Source organism: Podarcis bocagei (genome assembly GCF_964188305.1).
Source record: "Podarcis bocagei genome assembly, chromosome: 9".
Classification (NCBI taxonomy): Eukaryota; Metazoa; Chordata; class Lepidosauria; order Squamata; family Lacertidae; genus Podarcis; species Podarcis bocagei.
Window position 1 is genome coordinate 73,140,384 of NC_138134.1, and position 18,029 is coordinate 73,158,412.

Below are 18,029 nucleotides of genomic sequence, written 5' to 3' on the forward strand. Positions count from 1 at the left end.
ACTGGGTGTACAGTGGTGCCTCACAAGACGAAAAGAATCCGTTCTGTGATTCTCTTCGTCTAGCGGTTTTTTCGTCTTGCGAAGTAAGCCCATTGAAGGATTAGCGGATTAGCGCTATTAGCAGCTTTTAGCGGCTTTTAGCGGCTTTTAGCGGCTTATCTGCTGATCGGATCAGCTGATAAGCGGCTTAGCGGCTTAGAAAAAGGGGGGAGGAGGAAAAAAACCAGCAGGAACTCGCAAGACATTGTTGTCTTGCGAAGCAAGCCCATAGGAAATTCGTTTTGCGAAGCACCTCCAAAACGGAAAACTCTTTCGTCTAGCGAGTTTTCCGTCTTGCGAGGCATTTGTCTTGCGGGGCACCACTGTACTTACTTCTAGGTTAGATGACCGCAGAGCATTGTACGTGGGGCTGCCTCTCAGGACGTTTTGGAAACTTCAGCTAGTGCAGAATACAGTGGCCAGGTTCTCCACAGGGCAAGATGGTTTGAGCATATAATGTCAATCCTGGCCTGACTGCAAAGGATGCCAATTACCATATTTACTCAAATCTAATGCTCACCTTTTTGGCCAAATTATGTTGCGAAAATCAAGGTGCGCTTTAGATTCAATGGCACATTTACGTTCGCCAGCAAAAAAATAAATAAACTGGTTTCAAGGTTCTGGAAATTGAGGTGCGCATTAGATTTAATGGCACATTAGACTTGAGTAAATACGGTAATTTCTAGGCCCAATTCAAAGTGTTGGCTTGGACCTATAAAGCCTTAAATGTCTCAGGACTGCAATACCTTAAGGGCCACCTCTCCGCATATGAACTGACCTGGATCCTGCAAACATCATCTGAGGCCCTTCTTCATGTGCCTCCTTCACAAGAGGTCGGGGGGACGGGACAGCAACACAAGAACAGGACCTTTTCTGTGGTGGCTCCCCACTTGTGGAATGCTCTCCCCAGGGAGGCCCACCTGTTGCCTTCATTACATATCTTTAAGCTCAAGGAGAAAACATTCCTCTTCTCCCAGGCCTTTGGCTAATTAAACAATCTATGGCCTTTTGAGCTGGCTGGGTGGGTAGTATTTTTGTTTGTTAATAAAATCTGTCAGAGAGAGGGGGGGACCATCTTGTGATCCTTGGATGTGGCTGTGATCCATTGCTTTCACACACATACATTTAAGGCATATTTAAAGCACACTACTTCTGATGAAGAACCCAAGGAACTGCGCTGCTCTGGTTCTCCAGAAGCGGCTTAGTCATGCTGGCCACATGACCCAGAAGCTGTACGCTCGCTCCCTTGGCCAGTAAAGCGAGATGAGCGCCACAACCCTAGAGTCGGCCACGACTGGACCTAATGGTCAGGGGTCCCTTTACCTTTACCTTACTTCTGACAAAGAACCCAAGGAACTAAAGTATTTTTATTTTTATTCTTTTAAAAAAAATTATTGCAAAACAGTTTACTTAAAACAGCACAGACAAAAAGAGAAAGAAAGAACAGTACGTCTCTAACAACTACACACACACTAACAACACATCTTCTGACTTCACACACACTTTGACTTCCGATTCACCTTATTGTGCTTTCTACATATTCCTAGCCTATACGCACTTCCTGGGAACTAAAGTATTTTTAAGTGCGCTGGGAATTGTAGCTCTTTGAGGGATGAAGTCCAATTTCCAGAAATCTTTTTTTTTGGGGGGGGGGTGTCCATGTGCTTAAAATGTGCTTAAAATGTATATATGCAGCCTTACTGTTTGGAGACAGCTATCGTTCTTCTCCCCTTCAGGCTAAACAGACCCAACTCCTTTGTCCATTCCACACACGGCTTGGTTTGTTACAACCAGAATAATACTTTACGACTGTTTCCATCCATGTCTGCAATATGGACTCTTGATTCTTATCAGCTTATCTCCAGTTGATTTATTGATGAGGTAAGCAACACCCTAGCGTCTATTTAAGGGGGGGCAGAGAGAGAGAGACTGTTGGGGATTATAAGTCATTCATCTTAAACTGCAGTTCAGCGACATCAACTCACTAGCTTAAACACACACACCAAAAAAAGAAAAATACCCCTGTGGCTAACCTCCTACATATTACATATTACATATTATTTCAAGAACATCAATAAAATGAAAAACAAGTGGGGCTGGTGTTCAATTTGTTTTCTAAGGGTTGTAAAAAAAAAGGAGGCAGGAGAGGCGCTGCTGGTTCAAACGTTACATTTGTAGAGACTCTTAAAAACAGCAAGCCTATCATCCATATTATTAGATCTTTTTTTCTGTGTGAATAGTAAGAACATCATCATCCTTTTTTATTTGTATGCCGCCTTTCCACAGTTAAAAAACAATGCTCAAGGCGGGTTACAGCATGACGAGATTTACTTAATTACAAAAGTCATAAACAATAAATAAACCACATAAAAAAATAAACAACCACATGGGAAACAATTTCCACATAAATCAAATTCTAAAACTAAGACTACAGCATTAATATCGCAGTTTAAAATGACATAGGGGGAAAAATAACAGCAATTTAAACAAAAAATCAAAACAAAACGGAGCCCTCTCTGCCCATCAGCAGCAGTCCTTTACAGAGCCCATCAGGCCCCACCCTAGGCCAGAGGGTGAGTGTGAGGACTGGGGCCCTCAGGTGCTGAACAAGGGAGTCCTCCTCTTGCCAAAAGCCTGCTGGATCCAGCCAATGACCCATCTAGTCCAGCATCCTGTTCTCACAGTGGCCAACCAGATGCCTGTGGAGAAACCCACACGCAGGACTTGAACACAACCACTCTCACCTTTCATGTGGTTTCTAACAACTGGTATTCAGAAGCATCGCTGCCTCCAGCTGTGGAGGCAAAGCGCAGCCATTGTGGCTGAATTTGTTTAATTTGCTTTTACAGCTGTCTAGATTGATGGGCATCATTGCCTCCTGTGGGAGTGAGTTCCATATGTTAACTATGGGCTGTACGAAGGACTTTCTTTTATTTGTCCTGAATCTTCCTCCCTTCAGCTTCTTTGGATGTCCACAAGTTCAAATACATGAGAGAGGAGGGGAAACCATTTCTCTATGCACTTTCCCCATGGCATGTACAGTGGTACCTCTGGTTGCGAACGGGATCTGTTCCGGAGGCCCGTTCTCCACCTGAAAATAACTCAACCTGCGTCTGCACATGTGCGGGTTGCAATTCGCCGCTTCTGCGCATGTGCGTGACATCATTTTGCACATCTGCACATGCACAAGTGGCGAAACCTGGAAGTAACCTGTTCCGTTACTTACAGGTCGCCATGGGACGCAACCTGAAAATACGCAACCTGAAGCAAACATAACATGAGGTATGACTGTATTGTTTTAGAAGCCTCTGTCACATCACCTTTTACTCATTTTTCCTCTAAACTACAAAGTCCCAAATGCTGCATCCTTTCTTCACAGGACATTGTAGGAATGGTTGCCTATTATAACCACCTTTCTGCATTTTATTTCATCACCCCAACCATGCATGGTCAATGCACTCTTGCCGGAAGGAGTGCTCCCAGCCATCCTCAAAGAGGCAGTGATCTGACCACTCCTGAAAAGTCCCACCCTAGACTTCATTGATTTACAGTAACTACACCCTGGTTGCAAATACAGTGGTACCTTGGGTTACAGATGCTTCAGGTTACAGATGCTTCAGGTTATAGACTCCGCTAACCCAGAAATAGTACCTCGGGTTGAGAATTTTGCTTCAGGACGAGAGCAGAAATCATGCGGCGGCAGCAGAAGGCCCCATTAGCTAAAGTGGTACCTCAGGTTAAGAACAATTTCAGGTTAAAAACAGACCTCCAGAAAGAATTAAGTTCTTAACCCGAGGTACCACTGTACCCTGTTTTTACAGTTACAGATAGGTAGCCATGTTGGTCTGCCATAGTCAAAATAAAAAAATCCCTTCCAGTAGCACCTTAAAGACCAACTAAGTTAGTTCTTGGTATGAGCTTTCATGTGCATGCACACTTCTTCAGATACTTCTTCAGATACTTCTTCAGGTATCTGAAGAAGTGTGCATGCACACGAAAGCTCATACCAAGAACTAACTTAGTTGGTCTTTAAGGTGCCTGTTTTTACAGAAAGTGATTGAAAGGATCCCCTAGGACCTGCTCTGCAGAGAGGTGGTTTAAGGACCAGGCCCACTGGCAGACCAACTCTGTTTTGTAAAGATGTCTGCAAAGAGGGCATAAAGGCTGGCAGCATCAATCCCACTGGGTGGGAATCCCTTGCAGATAACCGCAGTGCCTGGAGATAGGCGGTCAAGTCGTGTATGCATAACAGTGACCAGAGGAGGAATGACCACAGGGAGGAGTGCAGAGAGCAGAATCTACAGCAGCACAACCAGACACCTTCATCTGCCCCCGCTGCAACAAAACATGTCTGTCCCATATTGGTCTCTACAGCTACAACTGTGCTGGTCCCAGGGGGGGTTACCTTGAGGCATGGTCAAAGTCCGGTCCTGGGCCGAGGGTCTGGAGACTGTCCACCAAGGGGGAAGTGGGGTCCAAAGTAGGAAGCTGGGTGTGGTCGGGAACTCTGGAAAAACAGGTCTGGGTACTGGCAGCAACAGGTTTCCAACGCCGTTGCTCCCGCAACCTGGGCCTGGGCTGACTGGCCTTTATCTCCTCTGAGGCCAGGGGCGGTCCCGGCCCACAGGTGACCCGCCTCTCCTGGCCTTAAGGCGAGCACTCCTCCTAAGAGAAGCTAGCTCCCTCCGCCTCTCTGCCCTGAGCCTCTGCAGCTCAGGAGAGGCTGGAGGGTTACTGGACCCAGAGGCAGCCTCACCTTCTCCTGACAGAGCTGGGAGAGGAGCACCTGCAGGCAATGGGTCCTCAATCACCTCCGGAGCCAGAGTGGATTCATCTGGTGTCTGCTCCTGAGGACCCGGCACAGGTGCAGGCACTTCAGATTCAAGGCCCTGCCCCGGCTCAGCCGGCCCTGGAGGCGGGGACTCCAGCGCGGGCTGGGACTCTTCAGGTTCAGCTTCTGCATCAGATTCCCAGGCCATCACAACAACAGACACTGCAACCTTCCAATAATTTGACTTCCCCTCGCTCAAAGGCACACTCAATTGCTTCCCAAGACAGACGGATGCCAACAACAGCAACAATTGAGAGAGAGGGACAACAATTGCAAGTATGTTTGGCTGAAAACAGTTGTTGTTTAGTTGTTTTGACATGTCCGACTCTTCGTGACCCCATGAATCAGAGCACGCCAGGTACTCCTGTCTTCCACTGCCTCCCACAGTTTGGTCAAACTCATGCTGGTAGCTTCAAGAACACTGTCCAACCATCTCGTCCTCTGTCGTCCCCTTCTCCTAGTGCCCTCAATCTTTCCCAACATCAAGGTCTTTTCCAGAGAGTCTTCTCTTCTCATGAGGTGGCCAAAGTATTGGAGCCTCAGCTTCACAATCTGTCCTTCCAGTGAGCACTCAGGGCTGATTTCCTTCAGAATGGATAGGTTTGATCTTCTTGCAGTCCATGGGACTCTCAAGAGTCTCCTCCAGCACCAAAATTCAAAAGCATCAATTCTTCGGCGGTCAGCCTTCTTTATGGTCCAGCTCTCACTTTCATACATCACTACTGGGAAAACCATAGCTTTTACTATGTGGACCTTTGTTGGCAAGGTGATGTCTCTGCTTGTTAAGATGCTATCTAGGTTTGTCATTGCTTTTCTCCCAAGAAGCAGGCGTCTTTTAATTTCGTGACAGTTACCTTGACCCATTTCACCACGAGCACCAGGTTGGTGACTCTCATCCTAAGGCAAACTTAACTCAAAGATGAGACCACTGTGCCCACCCTAGAGGGCTGGAAGCAGGCAACCAGGCTATTGCCATGTGGAGCTTTGGACAGAGGATGCTTGTCTCGAGCCAGCCAGTTACTTGTTTTTTTCCTGTGCAATCAAGAGCTGCAAAAACACATCCAGGCTTTCAGCGGTAGAGGTGGCCTCTTTAAAAGGGGGAAAAGAAATAACAAAAAATGCTTGGAGCAGCTGAAGAATAGCAGCCTCCCCTGCCACAGCAATGACTGAAAGAACAGACCCTCATCCTGCTGCTCTTTCCCCTCGCACACAACTCTCTGAGCTCTCAATTATTGACACAGCACAACAACACCTACACTCAGGCTTCCAGGAGCTTTGCTCAAAAAGACCCTATTATTTAGGAGTCATGGGTAGGCCCCATCAAGTAAACACAGTTCCTGGGAGTTTCAAGCCCTTGGAAAGACTGAATGGTTTGCCAGCAGTATTCTGCCCCCCTCTCCCAAACCCCTTTGATTTGAAATTGGCCTTCAGGCACGATTTCCCAGTCTTTGCTTGCAAGACATGCGTGAAACTCAGGCTTATTTTTTTAACCAGTTCTTACATGTAACCCATAGAACCGTAAGAATAGCATCTAGATCAAGGGAAGTAATAGTGCCACTGTATTCTGCTCTGGTCAGACCTCACCTGGAGTACTGTGTCCAGTTCTGGGCACCACAGTACAAGAAGGACACTGACAAACTGGAACGTGTCCAGAGGAGGGCAACCAAAATGGTCAAAGGCCTGGAAACGATGCCTTATGAGGAACGGCTAAGGGAGCTGGGCATGTTTAGCCTGGAGAAGAGGAGGTTAAGGGGTGATATGATAGCCATGTTCAAATATATAAAATGATAAAATAAAAAAATTCCTTCCAGTAGCACCTTAAAGACCAACTAAGTTAGTTCTTGGTATGAGCTTTCGTGTGCATGCACACTTCTTCAGATACACTGAAACAGAAGTTGCCAGATCCTTCTATATAGTGAGAAGGTGGGGAGGGGTGTTACTCAGAAGGGTGGTGGGAATGGGAGATAGGCAGATAGCTGAGAGAGCCTCTTGACGACTCTTAACGACTGTAATAGGTCTTACAGGAAAAGGCAAGGGGTGGGAAGGTGAGAAATGGTTTAGTTATGTATAGTGAGATAAGAATCCAATGTCTTTGTTCAGTCCAGGTCTTTTCATGGTTTTAAGTTTGGTAATGAGTTGTAATTCAGCAGCTTCTCTTTCCAGTCTATTTCTGAAATTCCTTTGTAGTAAAACAGCTACTTTGAGATCTTGTATAGAATGTCCTGGGAGATTGAAGTGTTCTCCTACTGGTTTCTCTGTTCTGTGATTCTTGATGTCAGATTTATGTCCGTTTATTCTTTGGCGTAAGGTTTGGCCTGTTTGTCCAATATAGAGAGCTGAAGGACACTGTTGGCATTTGATGGCATACACAATGTTAGACGATGAGCAATTAAATAGTCCCGAGATGGTATGTGTGATGTTGTTGGGGCCAGTAATGGTGTTGTCCGGGTGTATGTGGCAGCAAAGTTGGCATCTGGGTTTATTGCAGGCTCTGGTGCCAGTGTCTGTGTTAAGTCTGGTTGTAGTATTATTGTGGGTTAGGAGTTGTTTAAGATTGGGTGGCTGTCTGTAGGCAATGAAAGGTCTTCCTCCCAGAGCTTGAGAAAGAGAACTGTCATTGTCCAGGAGAGGTTGTAGATCTCTGATGATGCGTTGTACTGTTTTAACTTGGGAGCTGTATGTGATGACTAGAGGTGTTCTGTTATTTTCTTTTTTGGGTCTGTCTTGCAGCAAGTTCTCTCTGGGTATCAGTCTGGCTCTGTTGATCTGTTGTCTAACTTCATCTGCTGGGTATTTTAGTTCTGAGAAGGTTTGCTGTAGATCCCTGAGGTGAGAGTCTCTGTCTGTAGAATTGGAACAGATGCGGCTGTAACGTAGTGCCTGGCTATATACAATGGACTGTTTGGTATGTTTGGGATGGTAGCTAGAGGCATGTAGATATGTTTGTCGGTCAGTTGGTTTGCGGTATAAGGTGGTGTCTATGCGCCCATCCTGTATTTTTATAGTAGTGTCCAAAAAATGTATTTCTTGCATAGATTGATTCATTGTAAGGTTGATTGTGGGGTGAAAATCATTAAATTTCTGGTGAAAGGTGTCCAGGGTCTGTTGACCATGTGTCCAGATGATAAAAATATCGTCAATGTATCGCAGGTACAAGAGAGGTTTGAGTGGGTAGGAGTTCAGAAAACGTTGTTCTAAATCTGCCATGAAGATGTTGGCATACTGTGGGGCCATGCGGGTGCCCATTGCTGTGCCGCTGATCTGAAGAAACAGGTCATCACCGAATTTGAAGTTGTTGTGGGTAAGGACAAATTGGCAGAGTTTAGTGGCAAGGTCCGCTGTGGTTTTATCTGATATGGTGTTCCTTATAGCTTGTAAACCATCGTTGTGTGGGATGTTGGTATACAGAGATTCCACATCCATAGTAGCTAGTATAGTATTGTTGGGAAGATTATTTAAAGATTGTATTTTCCTCAGAAAATCTGTGGTGTCACGTACATAGCTGGGAGCATTGATGGCATATGGTTTCAGAACAGAGTCCATATAACCGGAGACACCCACTGTAACAGTGCCAATACCTGAAATGATGGGGCGTCCTGGATTTCCTGGTTTGTGTATTTTGGGTAGAAGATAGAAAGTTCCTGGTCGAGGTTCTGTTGGTGTGTTGGTGAGGATCTGTTCTTGGATGTGGGGGGGTAGCTCCTTAACAATCTTGTTTAGTTCTTTCTTGTATTCTTGTGTGGGGTCTGAGTCCAATTTTGTGTAAAAGGCGGTATTGGAAAGTTGTTTGTGAGCCTCCTGAATGTAGTCAGTTTTGTTCATGATGACGACAGCTCCACCTTTGTCTGCTTCTTTAATTATAATATCTGGGTTGTTTCTGAGATTATTTATGGCTCTCCTTTCAGCATGGTTTAGATTTTGTTGTAAGCGATGGTGTTTTCTGGTCACATCTGTTTGGATTCTGTGGCGGAAGCAGTCAATGTACAAGTCCAGTGTGGTATTGCGTCCATCAGGAGGGGTCCATGTGGAGTCCCTTTTTGTGTAACACTTTTTCGGTGGTAGTTGGTGGTCCGTGTTCTGTTGGGAGGGTGGTTGTTGTTCTCCAGTGGGTTGAGAGGCGTTGTGTTGTGAAGTTGTTGTTTGCTCTGATTTGTCTTGTTGTTGTGTGTGTTGAAAATACTCCTTCAGGCGTAAACGGCGGAAAAATGCTTCCAAGTCCCCGTAGAACTGAATCATGTGTGGGGATTTGGCAGGGCAGAATGACAGTCCACGTGAAAGGACCGATTCCTCGGCTGGGCTGAGTGCTTGTTGTGAGAGATTGACAATATTGTTGATCTTGTTTCCTAAGTTCATTAGGAAGAACTTCCTGACAGTAAGAGCTGTTTGACAGTGGAATTTGCTGCCAAGGAGTGTGGTGGAGTCTCCTTCTTTGGAGGTCTTTAAGCAGAGGCTTGACAACCATATGTCAGGAGTGCTCTGATGGTGTTTCCTGCTTGGCAGGGGGTTGGACTCGATGGCCCTTGTGGTCTCTTCCAACTCTATGATTCTATGATTCTAAGAACATTCCTGCTGGGTTAGGCCAGGGCCCATCTAGTCCAGCATCCTGTTCTCACAGTGGTTAACTAGATGCCTGTGGGAAGCCTGCAAGGAGGATTGCAGCACAAGAGCCCTTTCCCCTCCTGTGGCTTCCAGCAAGTGGTATTCAGAAGCATCGCTGCTTCTGACAGTGAGTGCAGAGCATAGTCATCAGGCTTAGCAGCCATAGGGAGCTGCATTACATTGTTTCTTGCCTGAAAGGACTATAACTTGACTGCATAGAATGGCTGCTGTAGCTTAGCCTTCGTATTCTGGCACCCCCCTCCACCCTCTTGCAAACCACCATTTCCAAACTGGTACATTTCTGGGAGCCTGCATGCCTTCTCTTTCTGGCATTGTGATGGGTCTGAAAGACTTTTGCAAGAAATGCCTCTGCTCACTCAGAGATATATTTACAGTCTTTATTTACATATTAGATACAAGGTACAGAACATAGCTTCATGCATCCAAGTCCTTGGTAACAGATCCAGGAAGTGAGGACTTTCTGCTCCTCCTCCAGCAGAAGAGCTTGGGAAGCCCCAGACACCTCCTTTGTTCCCTGAGTTTTAATAATAATAATAATAATAATAATAATAATAATAATAATAATAATAATAATAATAATAATTTATTATTTATACCCCGCCCATCTGGCTGGGACTCCCCAGCCACTCTGGGCAGCTTCCATAGAAACCAAAAATACAGTAAAATATCACACGTTAAAAACTTCCCTGAACAGGGCTGCCTTAAGATGTCTTCTGAATGTCAGGTAGTTGTTTATCGCTTTGACATCTGCTGGAAGGGCATTCCACAGGGCGGGCGCCACTACCGAGAAGGCCCTCTGCCTAGTTCCCTGTAGCTTTGCTTCTCGCAATGAGGGAACCACCAGAAGGCCCTCGGTGCTGGATCTCAGCGTCCGGGCAGAACGATGGGGGTGGAGACGCTCCTTCAGGACATAGCTAACCCCCTCCTGTCCTGTGCTGAAGGAATGGGCACTGACTCTCCCTCTGTTCCTGAACTAGTTGAGTGGTGTTGCTGCTCTCCAGAATCTGGGAGCATTCTCACTGCTTGAGTTACTTCTGCAGGCTTGTCTTCCCCTCCCTCTCCTGTCTTGTCTAAAGGCTCCTGTTCCTCCTGCTCCCTCAGCTCCAGGGCATTCCCTGGCGGCCCTGTGACAGGCATGCATCCATCTTTCCCCTTGTTAAACATGGTTCAGTATTTGGCATGAATGGATGCTCTCCATGGTAATGCCAACCAGACTCACTCTTTACTATAGTTTACAAGGGACATTTTCAGGGAAACCAAAATGCTTGTTTACAAAGCTTTGTACTACCAATCTTACTGTATGCTTGTGAAACATGGACCACTTATAAAAGCTATCTCCAACTTCTTGAAAGATTCCATCAATGGTGTCTCTGAAAATTTTTGCACCTCACTTGGGAAGATGGGCGAACTAATGCCAGTGTTGAAGCAATGATTCTTCAACATCAACTTCGTTGAACTGGTCCTGTTATCCGGATGCCTCATTATCGTCTTCCAAAGCAACTACTCTATTCTGAAATTAAGAATGGAAAGCAAAGTGCCGTTGGACAACAGTGGAATGTTAAACATGATGATGAGTTTCTTTTCTCAGTGAAAAGAAACTATTTGACAGCACATGGAATAACATGGAGTTATTCACAGCAACGTGTTCCCAAGCTGGGTCAAGTTCTCACCCAGTAGCAGAATAAATGTGCACAAACATGATGTCAGCACATTATCATCTAATTTAATTTATAGCTCCAAGGCCAATGTGACAATATAATTATACGCCATTTAGGCCCAAAAGAGAGCACTTTTAAATGCTCACCCATTCCACTTGTATAGAAAAAGTGGGACTTAAGTTACGTTTCTGTGCCAGCTCATCCAACGAGGGCCTGCGATTTGTAAAGGCTGCTGCAGGAATGCCAAACGATGCATGAATGGTTTTTCTAACAAAAGGCCAATCAAATGTAATTAGCAACAGAGAATCCTAGTGGCAATCGAAGGCAGAAAACCTGGTATCCAGTTGATATGAATGGGCAGGGAACAGCCCTTAATTTGAAAGAGAGAGAGAGAGAAACCATTAAAAAATATCTAGAAGCTACATCTGTATACCAGTTGACATTCATAACAGCTGCCTGCAAGTCTGTGCATTGGTGCCCCGTTGGTGCTCCTCAAGGCTGAAGAGTGAAGGAAGAGGAGGGTCTTTTCCAAACATGGTTCTGCTGCCAGTTGCCCACTGGCTCCTCCTGACCCAGCTACAAATGCTTCTGGATTCAGAAACCACTGTTGATGTGTGACCAGCAACCCTAATCTTTCGTGGCTTCTTAGACTCTGTCTATGTCACTCTCTCCATCAACCAAAGGTTATCCGCCATATGCAACCTTCGTGCATTTAAAGGGGTAGATTGTGTTGCATAATTTTGTGGCCTCCCATACGCCATTTTGCAAACATTTGATTCCTCCCTCCGCTCTTAGGAAAGGCAACAAAGGCCCCTTTCCAGCACCTGCCCTTTTTGCTGCTGCATCTTCAAGACACGACCACCTTTCATCTAGAAATCACACCTTCGCCATCTAATCCACAAGGGAGGCAATTAAATTTAATGAGGCTCGTCTCTTAAACAAAGACATTTCTTCCTTTCTTTTCCCCCACAAAGGAAGGCAGATAGAGTGAGACAGAGGAAGGATCCCTTCTTAGTCCACCGAAGAGGGACCAGACAGGCTCGACAGCATTTCCACGTTGGTTCAACTGCTTTCTTGAGAATGTTGCTTCCATGCCCTCCGTTTTCTAATTATCTTCTAACAAAGCCTCAAAAGTTCACAAAGGAGCAGGATGGAACGAGCCTGCTCAGAGCATCACCATTTTAGTTAACATCCCCGAAGACAAACTTAAAAAGCATATTCTATGTGCAGGTGAGGCAAATTTGCAAAATGTTCTTGGAAGTACAGCTGGTACTTGGGGTATTAGGTGTGTGTGTGTTTCAAAAAGGGAAAATAGCAAGATTTTCATTGCTATAGTCTTTGTACTAGACCCTGCCTATTTGTCATGGAGTGGTGGTGGTGATGGGGAAAGACTGGCAGGGTGAGGAGAACCCAGAGGAGGATGTCAGCAGCTGCTTGGCGTCCTCAGGACTTGGGTCAGGAGACCTCAGCACCCCAGCAGCACAGGGAGGCATCAGAGGACCTGGTAGACAAGGAGCCAATGGGAGAGCAGGAAGACAGCAGGGAACACAAGGAACACAGGGAAGAAGAGATCACACAGCTCTGCAGCACAGAGGGGGCTAGGACCCTGGAAGAACATGACTCCCAGCCTCCATGGTTTCCAAGGGCCAGGAGGAGAATTAGGGGGCAGAAGAGCTGGGGTGGCCAGGAAGAAAAAGTGCATGATTGAAAGGACATGATCTGCTGGGATTCATCAGTCAGTAGAACATGAAGAAGGAGGAGGAGGAGGAGGAGGAGGAGGAGGAGGAGGAGGAGGAGGAGGAGGAGGAGGAGGAGAAAAAGAAGAGGAGGAGTTTGGATTTGATATCCCACTTTATCACTACCCGAAGGAGTCTCAAAGTGGCTAACAATCTCCTTTCCCTTCCTCCCCCATAACAAACACTCTGTGAGGTGAGTGAGGCTGAGAGACTTCAGAGAAGTGTGACTAGCCCAAGGTCACCCAGCAGCTGCATGTGGAGGAGCAGAGACGTGAACCCGGTTCACCAGATTACGAGTCTACCGCTCTTAACCACTACACCACACTGGCTTTCACTCTAAGGGTCATTGAGCCCCACATTGGGAAAACAGATTCCTGCATTGCAGGGGGTTGGACTAGATGACCCTTGTGCTCCCTTCCAACTCTATGATTCTATGACTTATCACAACAGTCAATGAAGAGCCAGACCAGCACCTAGAACCACTGAAGCCAAGACCTAGGCAGTGAGTCTCTGCTCAGCAGCTAAGGACTATATAAGAGGAGAGGCTGCAGCCACCACAACTTTCCATGATGCTTAAGGTGAAAGTCACATGGCAGGGGACACTGGAGACTGGCAGAGGCAATAACGATGGAGGGGAGCAAGGAGAGCATCCCTTGAACAGTGGGAGGAGCATATGGATCATGCTGGGGATCTGCTGTGAAACTGGACGCCGGGGGGAGGTGAAGGCAAGAGGCGCTTTCGCTGACAACTTGGAACTACCAAGGGCAGAGGACTGCAGCGTAGCTAACTGGTGCGTCGGACCCACCAGCCCTAGTTTTGTGTCTGAGAACATCTTTGGAGTCTGTGCAGTAACTCTTAGTAACTACTGGTAACTATTCTTCCAGCTCTTGAGCTTAGGGTTACCAAATTTCAGGGTCCAAATCTGACATCTATGGGTGGCCCCGGTAATGTCACTGGGGTAGGTCCCTGGTGATGTCATAGGGCTGAAGCCTGGAGATGGAGGTTAATTGGGAGAGGGGAGTGAAGGAGGGCAGATTCCCAGATGCTATCATTTGCAGCCAGCTCGCACCAGCCTGAAGTTTGCAGCTGCATACCTAGTCTTAACATCTATCTATCATCTGTCTGTCTGTCTATCTATCTGTCTATCTATTTAGTTGAATGCACTCTCACACACCTGGGGAGTCAAGCCCTCCACCTGGCAAATGTGGAGGTCTGGCCACCCAACTTGAGCTGGAGCCTCTCTCCCTGCTTCTCCAGAAATCCTTTCCTCTTGATGATTACATTTGCAGTGCTGTCATTTCAAACCTAATAAAGGGTTAGGAGGCATCTGAAAAAGAAAGAGGGGGAAAGAGGTTTGGGGAAGACCGAGATGGATGTATCTAAGGAGACAAAGGAAAACTAAAAAAAGAAGATAATGAAAGATGTGGCCCTGAGCAAAGGGTCTCTGCTTACACCATTAGTTTTGTCATCTCAGTAAAATAACTATGATGTGTGATCTTCTAATAATTGTTTCCTTTATTGGAGGCTTCCAAGGCCAGCACTGCTAGGATACAGATTGTTATTTCTTCAGTTTAATTATTTGTCCTGTCATCTGGGAGGTTGCGGGGAGAAGAGTGGTTGCTTGAATTTTCTTTTAATGATCAGTTCCTTTTTCTTTTCCTTTTTCGAAACAAGACACACCAAGACAGCAGCAATTACACACAACATGTCAAAAGGGAACTGAAGCCAATTCTGGGAAGAGTCCTTCAACCTTTGCAGCACTGGGGTGGTCTCTTTTGCTTAGGATTCTTACAAAGGCAATCCCAAAGGTGTTAATCAGATTTGGGAAAATCCTGAAGTGGCCACTTTGGATAGATTCGGGTGCTTCTCCAAACCAAGGCAAAATCTTTTGGAAGTGTTTTGGGGTTATTAGGAGAGAATGAGACTCTTAATCTCAGGGCAAAAGATTCCCGAATTGCAGGGAATTGGACTAGAGCAGTGTTTCCCCACCTTTTTTGGGCAAAGGCACACTTGTTTGATGAAAAAAATCTCGAGGCACACCACCATTACAGCCCCGTGATGTCAGCGCGCAGCGTCACGCCGGGAGGGACGCACGAAAGTGTAAGTTCCAATTTTTCCCCTCCCCCTTGCCGGGGAACCTCCAAGCTTTGGGGGTGGGGGGGGAGGCAGCAAAGCGAGGCAGGAAGGAGAGCGCGGCTTGGCTGGGTGAGCTTTGGCAGGGGCAGGGAATGAGAGCCGCGAGGCGGGCGCTGCGGACGGAGGCGCTGCCCGCCGAGCTCGCAGGCAGCCAGGCAGGCAGACGGCGAGAGCCCCGCGCTGGGCGGCCTCTCCTCGCCGCCGCCGCCCCGCCTCTCGCCGCCCGACTCGCCCGCCTCCCTCCAGGCAACATCTCGCAGCACACCAGGCAACATCTCGCGGCACACTAGTGTGCCGCGGAACAGTGGTTGGGAAACACTGGACTAGAGGACTCTTGTGGCCCCTTCCAACTCCACAATTCTGTGATTCTAACCTGCCATTGTTTTATTATATATGTAATATTAATAGGACATAGTTAAAGGCCTCTGGGGACACATAGCAGCTTTTGATACTTTTTTTTAAAAATTGAAGCGACTCAAAAGTTAAATGCAATTAAATAGACATTTGGTGCTTCTGCGGTGGGCAGGTGGGATTGTTGACTGTTGATTGAAATCAATAAAATATTTGTGAGGGGAACGGCCCCAGCAGAAGTATCAGTATTCCCTGACATACATGATATCTGTTTAATAAATCAACCATCTTAGTTTCAAATTCATCTGTCTGTAGCGTTGGTGTCCGTCTCAAAACTAAGCTTACTACAAAACAGGGTTTGGAAGCATTCCGGGTGAATTGGTGGCAACGGGAAATTAAAGAAGCACAGATGCCTCAGCCTATGATGACGATGAAGATGGCCATTCTTAAAATTCGTACGCCACCCTCCATCCGAATATAACAAGCTGGTTCACAACTTAAAAATACAAAACAAAGACATAAAATACATAATAAAACTAAAATTTAAACAAACCAGAAATCCCTGCAACCAGGGGCGTAGGAAGGGGGGCAGTGGGGGTGGCCCGCCCTAGGTGCCCTCCCAGAGGGGGGTGACATTCGGCGTGCCGCCCGCCCGCGACACCCAAGCCTACCGCAAGCCGCCGGGTTAGGAGGGGAGCTGTGCCGCTTTGCCAATGGCATTCACCCCTTTCCCCTGTCATTTTGACAGCTGGGGGGAGGCTTGGGAGTTGTGGGCGGGTGGTGTACCAAATGTCTGCCACGGCAGCTCGCTCTGCTCCCATGGGTGGCTTGCTCTGCCGCCTGCTCGGCCCCGGCTGCAGGGTGCACGTGCTGCTCCGGGCACCCGAGCAGCTATCCCTCGCCTGGGAGGGCATCCTCTGCACCACACACCCCTCAGGAGTGTGCCCACCCTGGGCAGTGCGGGCATATGCTGCCTCCAACACATTTAAAAGGCCATAGAATGTTAATCAGCCAAACTCCTGGTTGAAGAGAACTGTTTTCACCTGGTGTCTAAAGCTGTGTAATGAAAGCACCAGGGGACCCTCCTGTGAGGGTGAGATACCCCAGTAACCCTGACAGAGTCCAGCCTGCATACCCAATGGTGAGGGTGTTGAGTTTTCTTAATGTTGATGTGGTCAATGGTGCTACTGTGTCTCATGAGACCAGGGCCCTGCGGGATCTGATTTCTTTCCATAGGGCCTGTAAGACAGAGTTGTTCCACCTGGACTTTGGCTGGAACCAGCCTGATCCCCTCCACCTCTTTCCTTTTCATTCTGTGATGGAACCCCTATTTGGGGACTTCCTTGGCTTTTTTCTGGCCCACGTAGGACTAGTCTGGATAGTTGGCCTGGGTAAAGATTTGAGGTTTTCTGCCTCCAAACAGTTTTTGATCTGGGCTTCCACTGAAATGAGACTGCATTTTAAGTTGTACTTTAATCCTGTTTTTAAGTTGTATTTTAATCAAATTGCTTTTATACCTGACGTTAGCCACCCTGAGCCTGGTCTTGGCCGGGTAGGGTGGGGTATAAATAATAAATAATAATAAATAAATAAATAAATAAATAAAAACAAACAAACAAACAAACAAACAAACAAACAAACAATACTCAGAGGTGTGTGTTTGTAATTATGGCCTGCATGGCAGCACATCTGTGAGCTCTTGACAATTCCACGCACTTGTAATGCCTTAACAATTTAACAAATTAGCAGGGGGGAGTTTACTTGCTGCACCGAATGCAGCGATGTGATAGGGTAATTGATTATTTTGAAAACTGTATTTAAATTGACCAAATGCTTTTGTATTGTACTGGCTTGGTGTAGAGTGGCGAGGGGTGCTGAGTTGCAGCTGGTTGGTTATTATTTAAAAACAAAAAGGAAGCAAAGATATTGTGGGCAAGTTTTTATTCCATTGCCCCAGTCGCTGCACAAACTCAGTTGGCGAAGCAAGTCCAACAGAGGGAATGCATGAGCTGTACTTCAGAGGACCCCCAGGTTGGCTACCCCAGTCTTGCTTAGCGACTGGTGATCTGGCCATGTTATTTTTCAGGCACTTTTCAGTCTCTGGGTTGGCCAAACCTTCTAATGGCTGTGTTAAAGGCTCACACAGTTGCCTCAGTTTCCCCAGGCACATCCCTTTCCCCCAGGTCACCATCTCACTTGCCCTGCTTTGCACCCTCCTTGAGTGCTTTTGCCTAGTTAGAACACTCCTTGCTTGCTTGGATGGCAGGAAGGAAGGTATATTTGATTGCATGTGCAAATATTTGTACACTTGTGGAGTAGACTTGACATTTGCTCCTCTGCTCACTCTTGCTTCTTGCCCCACCCATCCCTGGCATGTGCCCCCCCCCCCCCGAAGCCTGCCCAGGAAGGAATGTGGCCCTGAAGCTGAAAAGGGTCCCCCACTCATTGCTTTAACATAACAATGATTTCCTTAAAAAAGAAAAAGAAAAGGCACTGTTGTCTTTAAAGTCTTTAAACTGAGGTTCATTGCAGTGAATTAACTTCTCAGGGCAAATTCAGCACTAAAGGATAGCTTAGCAATTAGGATATCCTCAAAAGTAAGATAACATCTAGGTTTGAAGAGGTTAACGGACCATCTTGCGAGCAGGTTGGGTTGGT